Source organism: Bactrocera oleae, chromosome 4, assembly GCF_042242935.1.
Source record: "Bactrocera oleae isolate idBacOlea1 chromosome 4, idBacOlea1, whole genome shotgun sequence".
NCBI classification, from domain to species: domain Eukaryota; kingdom Metazoa; phylum Arthropoda; class Insecta; order Diptera; family Tephritidae; genus Bactrocera; species Bactrocera oleae.
The window spans coordinates 20,385,653-20,399,802 of NC_091538.1; positions in this window are offsets into that span (position 1 = coordinate 20,385,653).

Consider the following 14,150-nt stretch of genomic DNA (forward strand, 5'->3'; position numbering starts at 1 on the left):
TATTTAATGCCTACGTCCTTGAAAACTTATTGTCTATCTCTTCTACGATCTCAGGTGTAAAATATAATGCTTCTGGTGTATTTATTTATTGATTTATCGCGCTTTTAGTAGTTTTTAACAGAACCGTTATACAAGTATGGGGAGTGGCTGGGCTTATCATCCAATTTCATCCATTTTACAGCTTAAGAGATTTGTACTGAACGAATTTGGTTATTATAGCTTGAATCGTTTGGATGTTATGTAGAACCAACTTCTTTGATGGCGCAGCCACGCCTATGCATTAAAAATTTTTAGCCCACAGGTGCACCTTGCTACTTGAAAATTATCAGAATGCTGAAACGAGTTATAACATGATTGTCTGTGACTGTATGTACCTTAGCACCATAAGAAAATCGGTATTGTAGATGGGTGGAATAGGGCCACTGCCACGCCTACAAAATGCTGTTTAATGAAACTCCGTAAAATACTTTAACTAAGCCTTAATATTACACTGTAGGAAACAGCTCAACTTGATGCCGAATTTGTGCAAACATGTACACGAGTATATGATATTTAAGTAATGCTAAAAGTTAATGCAACCAGTTCGACCTTCCTCTGGTTCGTGTTTTACTTATATTAATTTTAGCTTTTTGGTTGAGCTTATAACACATACAGGGTGGTTGAAAAGTTGCTTTGTTCCACCAAGAAATTGCACTACTGGCTATGAATTTTTATCCCCTCAAGTCTCCAAGTACGTCTGTCGTAAGAACACATGTAAAGTTACAAGTCATTCTGTCAACCAATTTTTTGTTTAGAAGCCATTTGAAATTTATGTGTCAAGATATTTTTTTAATATTGAAAAAATTGAATACCGCGCAGTGACTAGAATCTTTATTTTGAAAGTTTTAAAAGCAAAATAAATTTATGAACAATTGGTAGAAGTGTGTAAGGAGTCCTCATTTAAACGCAACGTTGAATTTTTGGCTGGTGAATTTAAACGTGGTTGCACTAGTTTGACTACACGTGAAACTGCAATGCCATAGGCATCTTAGACGAACGAGTACTACTCACTTTACATGGAGAATTACATATATCAACAAAAACTGGGTCGAAAACAAATTTCTCATCACAACTTAGAGCGTTCTAAGCAGAATAAAACCGATTTCTTGCATCGTTTTATAACCATAGATGAGACTTGGATCTACCACCATGATCCTAAATTAAAACAAGAACGTTTATAGTGAAGTCACAACGATCAGCAAAGAAGGTTATGGCATCAGTTGCAAAAGGAATTTTGTTGATTGAATAGAAAGAAAGGTAAAGCAATCAACTCTGAATATTATTGCAGCCTTTTGGATCAGCTGGATGAAAAAATTCGTGAGAGAATCCTGGTTGCAGTAGCAAAAATTATATTTTATCAAGACAATGCACCTGCTCACAAAGGTGTTTTAACAATGACAAAATGCAGCGAATTAAAGTACGAAATGCCTGAACATCCATCGTATTCACCAGATTTGACTCCCAGCGACTACTACCTCTTCAGAAACCTGAAACAATTCCTTCAAAGAAAGCGATTTTCGTCGAATGAAGAAGCTGTTACAGTCGTAAACGGGTATTTTGCAGAGCTTCCGGAAAGTTATTATAGGGATGGCAGAAAATTATTGGAGGCTCATTCGAATAAGTGTATTAAAGTTACAGTTAAAACAGTATTTTTTCATTTCGAGCGCAGAAACTTTTCAACTAATCTGTACATCTCGTTTGAACTAACTATGTTGATTTGTTTTTAAATATATCGGATACGAAGCAAAATGTAGTATTGAAACTACACTACACTAGTGATTGTTATTCATACACGGTTTCGTCGAATAATGAATGTTGAGTTTTTACGCAATACTTTGCAACATAATTAAAAATGTTTTCAAGACCTGAAAGTATATCCGCTCAGCGCCTTTGATCTTTGCAAACTGCGACAATATAATATATTCGATTACACCCGAACTCTCTCGTTTCTTACTTCTTCATGGTTGTTCTCATCGTAGCGGCGATTCATTAGAATCTCCGTTTCACGCCTAAACACAAACTTGAACTTGATAATAATTTCTGTCATATCATAGTTTCCGTGTTCTTAGATAGACTTTAATTATTAAACAAGTCACATACAGTTATTAATAAATCGGAATATATAATTATGTTTGTCAAAGTATCATAAATTGTTAATCTTAACATAGTGTTGTCCTAAATCAGATATAGTCTAATCATAGCCAGGTCGAACTGCGGATTGTAGGGCTTTAAGGTCAATTGAAAGTGAAGAGTTTTTTTTTTATTTTTTAAGTTTTACAAAGCACTGCAGCCTACTTAGTGGGCTTCTCATATAGAAGTCCTAAATTGGCCCACTATGGTTTCAATGCTAGTCCAATTTTGGTAAAAGTAAGCTTAAGACCTTAAATATATGATGTACTTAGCCAAGGTTCAGTATGCCAAGAATTGCAGTATGCCTTATTATTTTCTTGTTTATATTAACTTTTTGATTCACATATTCCTTGGGTTTTTTATAAACATTTTATCATACTTGATTGTTTTACCTATCAAACATGTCTGCGTACACACATGTGCTTGTAATTTTTTTCTCTTGTGGTTTTTAAACGCTAGAAAATCGTGACTGCGGGTTTTGATTTTGAATTCTTCTAAATGTCTTTCATCCACACTGTTACAATTTCTTTGCCGCGTGCGCTTCATAGCTGACAATACCTCGTGAGCGCAATAAACCCGGAGATTTATACACGCCACAGCGTTATCGTCTTTTAGGCGCTTCAACGCGCTTTTCTCTATTATTGTCATTTTTTACGCGTTTCTCGTTTGTTTCGCACGTAATTTTTGGCGTGTCTCACGCAGATTTGTCGCAGTGATAACGTCACTTGCTCTAGCCGCATCGTTCTTATTCAAGGTGGGGGATTTCGCACTGCGGGCAAAATATGTCACACACAAGCGAGGTGACCTTTTACAAAAAACATTCCTTTTGTTTCTTAAAACAAAAATTAAAAAATAACTTTTTTATTCAAACGTTTTTTAATTAGAAATGCATACTCTTGGGTGAGCATAATTTAATTTCGAGTTCTTCCTCTATTTTTTGTTAATGTTTTACCTTGCCATATTTTAAAAAGTTTCGCACATTGTTTTTTGCTTTCACCATACTTTTCTAATTCCCAGTTTTCCCTTTTAACCTGCTTTGAGTTTCTTATCTTGTCACTTTCTTTCGTGTCGCCAACAGACAAATTTCTCTTTGTACCTTTGCCTCTTGCACAAAATTTTTAAATACGTTTTCTGGTTTTTGAAATTAAGATTTTCACACTGATTTGACCGCAGTTAATTTGATCTATGACTCCCAGCGGTGCTGTTTCGTGGTCCACGAGTTGACAGCGCTGCGTGTTACAAATTTGAAATCTAATTTTTTTTCCTATGCGTTTGTGCCGTGGAAGGTGCATAAGAAACTGTGAAAAAATATAACGAATTTGATCTAAGATGTTTTAAAAACAAATGCAGGGCTTATTTCAGGAATTTGTCAGTACTTTTCTACAAACATATTAAAGTTGTTTTGTATGAATGAATGATGCGCAACTATTCGAGCTCCGGTTGTGGACATCAAAAAATTTGTCTAAAATTATAATGTAAATCGTAAAAATACAACAAAGAAGTTGAAGTTTACTATCTCAAGTTAGTTAAACCTACTAGTATCGAATTGTCAATTCCATCAGTTGCAAACATTCGGATTTTCGAAGAAACAAGTAAATTTAATATTTCAAAATATTGTATAATGTACAATAATAAAAAATTAATTGAAAAATATTATACACTACTGAAGTAAAGGAAATATGCCGATTTCAATATGCTGTTTCGAAATCCGAAGTCAAATATTTCGACTTTGGAAACTATCTTCGAAAATTTTATTTCCGAATGCTCCATTTTGTCAAAAGACAAATACTTCGTGTTTTGAGGCTAACTTCGACAAACGGATTTGAATATGCTCAATTTGGGGCTAAGGTTTAACTTGCGACGTGGTAGTAAATTTTACACTCTCTATTTTTATTCTCTTATTACTTCTCACTATTTTACTCTAATGATTTTGTGTTTTAAGTATTTTCGTATTTTATTACTCTTGCATGATAAGTATTGTTTTGCTTTAGGCACTGAAGGGTAAGGCATAGAAATTAGATTAGTCTTGAAAAATTTACCACACGTCGTTTTTTGTGAGAGTATTGCGTGGATAATGTTTTACAAATCGGAAATATAGTCTTACATTTTAGTATTTTCAATGTAAACTTTTAATTACATAAAGAAATATGGGATATTCAAAAAGTTTTAAACACACAAGATATTAGTAGAATATTGGAAGAAGACGAAATTTATTAAGATATAAGCGTATTGTATGATGACGAAGTCTTTGATCCTAATATTTTCACTGAAACTTGCAGTGACTGTGTCTCTGATATATCCGAAAGAGATAATAAAGAGGGAATAAGCACAAAATTTCTTTAGTAGTGGAAAGTTTTAAAACTAACGAGGTTGAAACAAATAATATTGGTGTTTCTTAAAGTACTTATTACTACTGAAGAAATCGCTTAAAGTGGTCAGTAGAACAACCACAACGTTTTAGTAGAAATATTATAAGATTACCAACTTCACTGGGTTCACACGCAGTCAAGACAAGCCAGAAAATACAAGTATAATATGTATATCTATACTGATCATTGATCACATAAACAGGAAATTAGCAGACAAATTTCAGTGAATCGAAACCTTTGGATAAAATTGAATTGCCTGAATTATTGAGACTATTACTTTATTCATCCGTTTTAAAATCTAAACGAGAACCCGCAAATCTTCTGTTTGCAATTGATAGAACAGGCAGATATATAGTTAGAGCTAACATCTCTAAGCCTCGATTTCTTAGTACGGGTTTACAGTTTGATAATTCTGCTGATCGAAAGGACCCATTACCAACAATATCAGAGCTTTTTAATAACATAATTAAGAATTATAGAAAGAGTTACTAAATAGGCACTAATGCTTGTATCGATGAATTGTTAGTGCGATTTCATGGCAGATGTAAGTTCAAAGTTGGCAAAATATGGCTTAAGACGAATAACTTTAACAGATGCACGTACACATTATATTTCAAATCCCTATATTTATTATTTACGTATAGTTACAATATCGCGTATGGTTAGGTAGAAAACAGTTAAATACGAACACCCAAATTTGGACTGGGCGCCTAAAACAAATACACTCTGGTAACAGTAAAATAAACCTACCATTGCCTGAGGTTATCGACACAAGGCCAGCGTTACGCCCTCTATTAGGCTTAATAGGTAGGTAGGTATGTATGCGTGCAGCCATTCTCAGCTCAATTAGCGCTGAATGCACCAGTTTGATGCACTATCGTAAGACCTTTATCACACCATGAATGAAATCTGAAAAATATAATGTAAGCCAAAGAAATGTTAATCGTGCGAAATGGACGTGTTAAATGGAATAAAATGCGTAAAATAATAAAAATTGTTTTGCTTTAAAACCGTGTAAAAACAGAATTAAGTGTACTTATATTCGTTATATTTTTTGTAGACAGCCATTCAAGGTTTGGTGGGTTGCTGGGTTTCAAATACATATATTGTGACTGATTTATGATAGAGTTAAGTATTCACAGAGATAGTGGAAAACAGTTTCCTTATAAGGCAGGGGCTTAGCACAAATGGCCAGTGCCCCGTCCTATCAGTCATAAGTTTGTGTATACTATTTCTGGACCTACTTAATAAATCATTAGTTATAATCTTGGCATACTTGGGCTGTATCTGCTTCGTTATCTTTGCCATTTGCTCTGAGTTATTTGTTCGAAATGAATATAAAGCTCGCTTTTGACCGTTTCCAGCGGGCATGGTATTAACTCCGCTCCTAAGTTGGCGTCTGCTTTTTCTTTACTGAAAATGTGCCCGTGGTCGGGAACCCAATTATGGACATATGGAGTTGACCTGCCAGTGAGCATAAATACTTCCTGCAGTTATTGACTTCGCTGGAGTTAATCAGTAGCGTCGACAAGGCCAACAATGCCGCCTGGCTATCCAGGTAAAAAAGTAACCAAATACCTGTATCATCCCGCACAATTCAATAGAACTCCTCATGCCTTCTCTATACCCAGTACTAATTCATTATACCCGCTAATACATTATGTTTAGAAACTTAGACGATGATGGCTTTGAATCATCCTTCTACGTCTCCACCAGCCCCAAGCTGTATAATCGATTTCCAAAAACCTATTTAATAAACTCATCTATCTTAATCGAAATACTTAAGTTCTCTAAATTTTATAGGGCAATACTCCTTTTTATCCTGTTATTCTGACAGTTGTCCTCATTTCAGCCATCCGATTCATCAAACACTTTTCACTTCACCATTTTGCATACACAACACGCTTGTTAGCCGCTAAGATGCTTTGCGTGTACTTTTATTTGAGTTGCGCTGTCGAATAAAGCAGCTGGTGATAATATTCGATGCACACACGCGTACACACAAATACAATTACAATTTGCAAAGTAAGGTGGCGCCCCGCCAAATCACCTGTAAAATGTAAATTGCAACACGTTCGAGCACTTCCGCGCAACTGGGGAATGAACGCCTTAGTGGAGGAGAAAAAAATAAATGCGACATCTGTAATACAGTGGGAATGACACCAAAGCGTCGCAAATCCGAAACAGATTTGACACGCGGCGAGCAGGGCGGGTACCTAAGACACCGGCAGCTTGTAAGCGAGCAACTTTTTTTAACTTTGTGAGCGCTCGCGTGTGTGTGTGGTAAAGTGTGATGTGGTAAAGTGTGTGTGGTAAAGTGTGAGTGTGTTAGTGTGTAAGTGAGTCGTTGAGTTTTCAGCCTATAGCTGACAGCCTTTTGGCTTACAACGCTTACAGGCGCGCCTTTGAGCAACACAACAGCTGCCATTGATTTCGCGGTGCTACGCACATTGACTCATATACACACACAGCGCACAGTGACACAGTTATTCAGTGTGTTGCCTTGACTTTTGGCACGTGACGCGCCTCTGCTGGATTGCTGGCGGCTGATTGAGTGTTTGGCGTATAATGGCACTTGCCACACGGTGTTTGTTTCTAACTTCTTTCTTAGCTGGTATGTTTTACCTGCTGGCTGATAAAGAAATCCTTATCTGTAGGCACCGCTTGTTTACGGTTGTTTCTGCTGCTGCTTTACTTTCTTTTGCTGTATTGTCGATCTTGTTGCTGTTGTTTTTGTAATTTAGTCATCTTTGCCTGTTGTTGATTTTTGATTGCGCCGCTTACGTATTTGGCCATCGGCATCAGTTCCACAGTTAATAGCTTGTTAATCTGTCGTAAATTTTATATTCACCGTTATACTTGAGGCATTTCTGTTTGGCATTCTGAGGCATTTCAAATTGGAAAAGTTTTAATCACACAATTTCTTTGCCATTTACTTTTGCCGCACTTCGCTTTCGTTTTTTGTTCGTTTACTTTTCTTGAGTAGGCATTTATTTATTATTGTGCCCAGTTGGAATATGAATTATGAATTGTTCGTACTTGGAGCAGTTCAGATCTCTTCCTCTCAAAAAAACAGAGAATTAAGACAACAAAGCTTCCTTACAATCTCAGATTTGCTCCATTGACTTAATGCGTGTCAACGATAAAGTTTCCACCACAAACAGATCTTAGTAGTGGCAGTGGCTGGAAGAAGGTATGTGCCCCGAACGTGTACCAACTTTGAAACTTTCGCATGAATTATGTGACACTCGGGTATATAAGTTATATAGGTTAGTGGCAGCAAAAAGTAATCAAGCCGCAAAAGAAGCCACGTGAAGCACAGATTAATTTCAGAAATTCGTTTAATGCATTGATCTTTGCGGCGTGTACTCAAATAAAGGAGCTGCGTCGTTGAATGGCACTTCGGAGTGCTTTTAATCACTTATGAAAGCCATAAATTACTGTTATACCAAATTAGGTTTATGGCTAGCTGAGGAATAATAAAAAGTAAGGTGCGAAGTTTTTCAAATATGAATTAAAAAATTTTGCAACTTTGTTGGTTTAGTAGCGAGGTTGAGTTTCATATCATAGATCACTCGGGCCTTTCATTTCTAGTACCAGATACATTTCTAGTACCAGATACCATATCTTTCTGCACTGGCGCGTGCTACAATCGTGAGTTTTGTAAACATTTTGAGGCTTAGTATTTTTTATTAAACTATTAAATCGTGAGCTATTTGTTGTACATATATTACTAACGCTGGATCCTAATAGTTGAGGTAGTGCATTGTAATCTCTCCCGAAAACTGACTACGAGATAGTACTGATTGTAAACCAAAAGGTGGTAAGCAATGGTTTGAAATCTCTAAAACCCACTTCCGCGGAAATATACACATACTTTACCACACGCCCAATCTTACTAACTTGAAAAGAGTTGAAGCATAAGGTTTGTAAAAATACCAAAAATCATTTTATGTACATATGTAGTATATGGAAATTAGGTATTTCGTATACTATATTCACATTTTTTTTGCGGCAGACTACAGTAACTCCAATATTATATTATACTTTTAGTTCAGTTTTATAACGATATCGTACCTATGAGCCGATATATGCGGAATAAAACCAGCCGAAAGTTGGAAACTCTTATATTAGGCATATCGGAAATAGGGGTAGTATTGACCTGGTTTCACCTATCAGCCGGAAGTTCGAAAATCTATATAAAGGCAAAGAGAAGTATTGGCTCGATTCAACTCATTTTTGACATACAGAAATAAAATTATTAGGAACGGATTCGCTCCGAATTATAATTATATATCTTATAGACTGAACGCTAATTTCGGTAAAAAGTCAAATATCGACACAGGGGTCCACATCTTCGGTAAATGGGGTGTTAAACAACTACTGCCCGTTGAATTGAGATGGCACATTTTAAAGACACTCTTTTTGTAAAGTCAGTATATTCATTGGTGCTTGATTTGTATACTGGAAAGTCACAAAATCAGATGAACTTAAATTTGTGTTATATGAGAAGTAGGCGTGGATCTAAGTTATCAGCATTTTTGGTAGTTTTAATAGAAACCGTTATATGGAGTGTGGGGGGTTATCATCCGATTTCACCCATTTTCACACGGTCGGTAGGAGTACTAAAAAGACTTGTCCTGAATGAATTTTTTATTATAGCTTTAGTGGTTTAGGAGACATGTACATTAAAGCCATTTTAAACTTATTTTAAACTGCTAATGATTTTCCTTAATGCGATTTGCTATACCAAATTGTATCTTATTGTGGAGTTAGTTATGGCAATTTATTGGTTTTCGATTAATAGCGTTTTTTGGGCGTGGCAGTGGTCTGATTACGCTCATCTACAATACCACCCTTCTTACCAATTCCCACAACAGCCGGTTCTACATTATCGAAATTGACCCGGATTTTATCCGGCCAAGGTCTGTTATTTCGGCGATCTAACCCAGTTTGGATCGGTAAATGTTAGTTTAAGTTTGTCTTTATTAGAGCAACGCCTAGTAGCAGGGTTGCTTTGTATCCTCTTGACCCGTGCTGGCATCGAGTCCAACCCGGGCCCCGAGAAATTCTTCTGCTGCATTAGCGCTAAAAGGCTCCATTCAAACTCCACCTCGGTTAGGTGCAACATATGCAATGGTTGGAGCAATCTTAAGACCTTCTCAGGCCTTCAGACCCACAGGTAGTGGACCACGAGTTACATGGCCCCAAGCTGCCAACGCACTACTGCGACGCCTGCTTAAACGCCTGTGCAATCTGCACTATGTTCCATTCCAAGGATCTCCACGGCCCTAAGAAGCTCAAGGCAGCATGACTTGCAGTCTGAACACCTATGCTAAATCTCGCATCAGACCATCAGCTCATAATTATCTCAATCGAGAAACCTCCCGACTTTATTGGACAACCGCACCTTTATTAACTTTAACAAAGCTAACTGGGTCGGCTTCACAGAATTTTTTGGGAACACCTTCAACGCACTACCCATTCCTACGGACGTCATGGTTGGCGAGCGTTAATTCCACAAGGCTGGAAGATCGCGGAACTTCGCCCTGATTTCCCAGCCGAAGCAGGTGTTTTAGCAAACGAGCGCGACACTTTACGCCATGCCGATCCCTGTGATCCCCGAATAAGGGATCTCAATTTGGAGATTCGGCGAATGGTAAATCAACATAAGCAGACAAAATGGATAGAGCACCTGAAGTCCTGCGATCTCTCCACCGGTGTGAGTAAGCTTTGGACTACTGTCAAGGCCTTGTCTAATCCGAGAAAACATGACGACCGAGTTGAAATTCAATTCGATGGCCATGCCTCAAAAGACTGCGCACCACTTACTTTCACCGATGGGAAGGTTCAGAGTGCCATCAAAAAGGCCGTCTTAGTCCATTGGCCTTGACGGAATAAGCAGCTGATGCTAGAACATCTAGGCTCGACGGGAGTAAGCTACCTCACCAATGTTCTCAACTTGTTGATGTCCACTCTTCAAATACCCGATGTGTGGAATGTCGGAAGAGTTGTCCCACTACTAAAACCTGGGAGACCCGCCAACAAAGGGGAGTCTTATCGTCCGATAACTCTCCTTTCCCCAGTAGTAAAGGCACTTGAGGCCACTACAGCATTTAGCGTCATAAAACTCAGGTAGTTCATGGCCTAAACCAGAAGCCACCCTGCGAGAGGACGATCCTCGTAGCGTTGGACTTGTCAAAAGCTTTTGACACAGTCAATCACACAACGCTACTTAAGGGCCTAGAACAATCCACGCTTCCTAAACGGCTGAACCGGTAAACTATGAACTACCTGAGTGGTCGATATTCACCCGTAATGTTTCTCCCCATTATTGTTTGATTTAAACATCTCGAAACTCCCCCAACCACCAGCTGGAATTTCCGTGACCTCGTACGCTGATGACTGCACGATACCGACGTCGGGCAATGGAATCGACAGCATGTGCTCGAAAGTAAACGGCTATCTCTCCGACCTTTGTTGCTTCTTTTCTGTAAGGAGTCTGACACTCTCCCCCAATAAACCCACAGCGACCATTTTCACTAACTGGACGAAGGAGTACAGACTGGATCTGAACACTTCAGTCGATGGCATAAAAATTCCGATATTCAACAACCCTAAAATTTTAGGCGTTATATTAGACAGTCTGTGCTCCTTCACTCCTCACATGACCGCGATAATTGCCAAAGTACAGAGTCGCAACGAAGTCCTCAAGTCCCTTGCCGGCAGCTCTTGGCGAAAAGACAAAAAACGTTTTTGGCAACATACAAGGCAATCGGCTGGTCGGTCCTGAACTATACTTCACCAATATGGTCGACTGGATATAGTGCAACGCAAACAAAGAAGCTTCAGACTTGTCAGAACACTGCACTCCGAACTATCACGGGATGCCTCTTGATGTCCCCAATAAAACACATGCACAGTGAGGCCCGTATGCTTCCGGTTAACATAACGAGCTCCTCTCCAAGCAGTTTCTGCTGGGATGTTTTTGCAGAAGGAGGTCCTTCCTTGATTATGTCGTCAACATCAGACAGTACGCTGACCGGACTTCAGACGCAATGAACTAGGACTCAAATCACCACTAAAGTAGGCGTAGAGCTCGAGTTGCCTCGCGAAACCAGAGTGACCCTGTCGCAACTTCGTTCTGGCTATTGTAGCAGGTTAAACTCCTACTTATCCAGAATAGACTCCGACATTTCAAACATATATCCTGCGTGCAATGAGTCTTCGCATGCTACTAACCTCTCTTTGCATTCCCAACGAACTCAACTCATCTAACACCCTTTTCTCTATGGTCCGACCCCGTCGAAAAAGCTCGTTCCTTGGGCCTCCCGTTAGATGACCTCGACGACAACCAAACTATAACTTATTACCCAAGCGTGGACTAGGTAACAGTTACAACAACAACAACCAACACTCTTACCCAGTAAGACGTTACTGCTTGCACAGTCATCTGAATTTCAACTCTCCTCTTCATCCTGATCATTTATATTTATATATATTATATAACTCTATATCTAACTTGATTAGTTTTGGATGATACAAGCATCTGTAAGGTGAACAAAACTATTATACAAGTACTTCGTAGCAGCATATTGCATGAGTATTAAAAGAAGAATCACATAGTCTGTGATTGTCGAATGTGTCTCCAATGAATCAGTGAAAAGGTTTCGAAACCACGCCAATTAAAATATGTTGTTACATGTGATATAACACATACTGTTTCAAATAGGAACATCCAAATCGTTCGTTTCACCGAGATAACTAGAATAATATTTTAGTATAAATAAAGGCTTAACACAACAGGGGAAATGTTTTTCCTTGGGACATAATTCTATTTTATGTTCTTTATGGACAGAGTCTATAGATGTAGAACTATTAATGTCACACCACTTTCTGTAGGGTTACATGGATCCTTGTCATAGAAGACTAGAGATTGTGTCAGGGATTTTGATTGCCATATTTACTGATACCAATTTCATAGGCAATGGCTTTGAAGACCCTGAAAAGCGAATTACAGCAATATTATTATTTGATCTGCCTCATCGGGTATACCTCTTAAAAATTTTCATTAGCTTATTTTTTTATGACATAGTCTTTATTACAGTGTGGATTGTTATTGATATGCGCTGTAGAGTGGAACATATTATAGATAGCGATCACATTAAATAGCGTCCAGAACAGGATGGTTTTTCTTATTACGAATATAAGCCACATATGTAAGTAAGGATCTACGAAAAAAATTTAAAAACAATGTTCAGTTTTTAAAGCCTTTGATTACATCATAAACTCTTTCTACAAATGTTGTCTCTATCGTGCAAAAAAACAAAGAAACTAAATGTATTTTTTTGAATAATTCGAAATAAAAACAAGAAAAAACTTTAACCTTGGCGGCATCGAAGACAGAACACTCTTCTCTAATAAATGTTTCCATACAAGAACTTGATTTTGAGCGGTCAGTTGGTTCGATATCGGTACCAGGAATTGAGAAGCTACTTGGGGAGAAACGCGAGAAAACTTAAGTTATTACATGCCGATAGAAAAAGTGACGCAGAAAATAAGTTTGAATTCACATATACAATACGTATATATATGTACGTATCAGTTATTGCAAAAGCCATGGTTCTCAGAGAGCATCGGCATTTCTTACACTCCGAAGTTATAATCGCCTTTTCTGTCTCACAAATGCAACTATTTTGTTGTGGAATAAACTTGGTTGTCAAAAAATTAACAAACATTTGCCAAAATAACAATTTAACTGCTACTACTTTCAATATGACTACTTTTTGCTGTTAACTCTGTGTTTTGTCCCAGCCGTCCGTTGGCCGGTGCGTATGAGCAATAAACTTCGCACGTGCATTAAAGCCACATATGTATACATACCATACATATAAGTATGTTGTCAGAAAAGTGCTTCAATTCATTGTTGGTAGCTACTTTCCAGTGGGTTTGTTGAAATTATAATTTGTTTGTAATATCTTGAGGTATCAACGCTTAGTGTGTATTTATATTGCACAATTTTTCCCATTTACTTGCGACAGAGAAAATACATAAGTTTTAAATTTTATATAATTAACGTGTAATCGTGTAAAAAGTTATGCCACTATTATATAAGCAGAAAACTCTTAAAAATTATTTTTTAGTTAATGCTAGAAGCACACTTTTTATATTATACCCCCTAAAATCATTCCTAATAGATATGAAATTATATTTATAGATGATTTGGATAACGAGAGATATATAATACAATATAATCCCGAAATATTTTAAAATTTATTTCCCCATTCCTCCTGCAAATAAACTCTGCTTTGATAAACATTTAAACGGCAAGACAGGACCATGACAGTCTTTCAATATATACGGCTATTTAGTTGTCTGTCTACCTTACACCTTAGCTGTAACTCATTTCTATAACATAGTCTAATTTTCGGCGCCAAATAAAAATAGCACTTTACCGAGAGCAACAGATTGCATCTATGCTGTTGTATTTAAACCTTTTGTGTGACAAATTTCACATTGTTAATTGAATGTGCGCCAAAAATTCCATTATACGGGTCGCATTAGTTTATGTATAGATTTGGAGAACTTTCTTTAGCTAACAACTTTGGTTTA